This window comes from Lupinus angustifolius, chromosome LG19, assembly GCF_001865875.1.
Source record: "Lupinus angustifolius cultivar Tanjil chromosome LG19, LupAngTanjil_v1.0, whole genome shotgun sequence".
Taxonomy (NCBI): Eukaryota; Viridiplantae; Streptophyta; class Magnoliopsida; order Fabales; family Fabaceae; genus Lupinus; species Lupinus angustifolius.
This window is the reverse complement of record NC_032027.1, coordinates 5226145-5226553: the sequence shown is the minus strand read 5'-3', so window position 1 is coordinate 5226553 and position 409 is coordinate 5226145.

Below are 409 nucleotides of genomic sequence, written 5' to 3'. Positions count from 1 at the left end.
CATTTGTTGTGGGAGTTTTGGGCAGATATTTGAGTAATCCTGGAATGCATCATTGGAAGGCAGTCAAACGTGTTATGCGTTACTTGAAGAGAACAAAGGAGTACATGCTCACTTATCGGAGGTATGAGAATTTAGAGATCATTGGGTACTCTGACTCCGATTTTGCTGGATGTCTAGACAATAGATACTTCACCTATGGATATGTGTTTGTATTGGCTAGAGGTGCTATCTCATGGAAGTCTGCGAAACATACGCTTATAGCTCCTTCGACCATGGCTGCAGAGTTCATGGCTTGTTTTGAAACATCGGACCATGGCATATGGTTGCGGAATTTTGTCACTGGCTTACGTGTGGTCGATGGTATTGAAAGACCATTGAGGATTTATTGTGACAATAAGTCCGCAGTTCT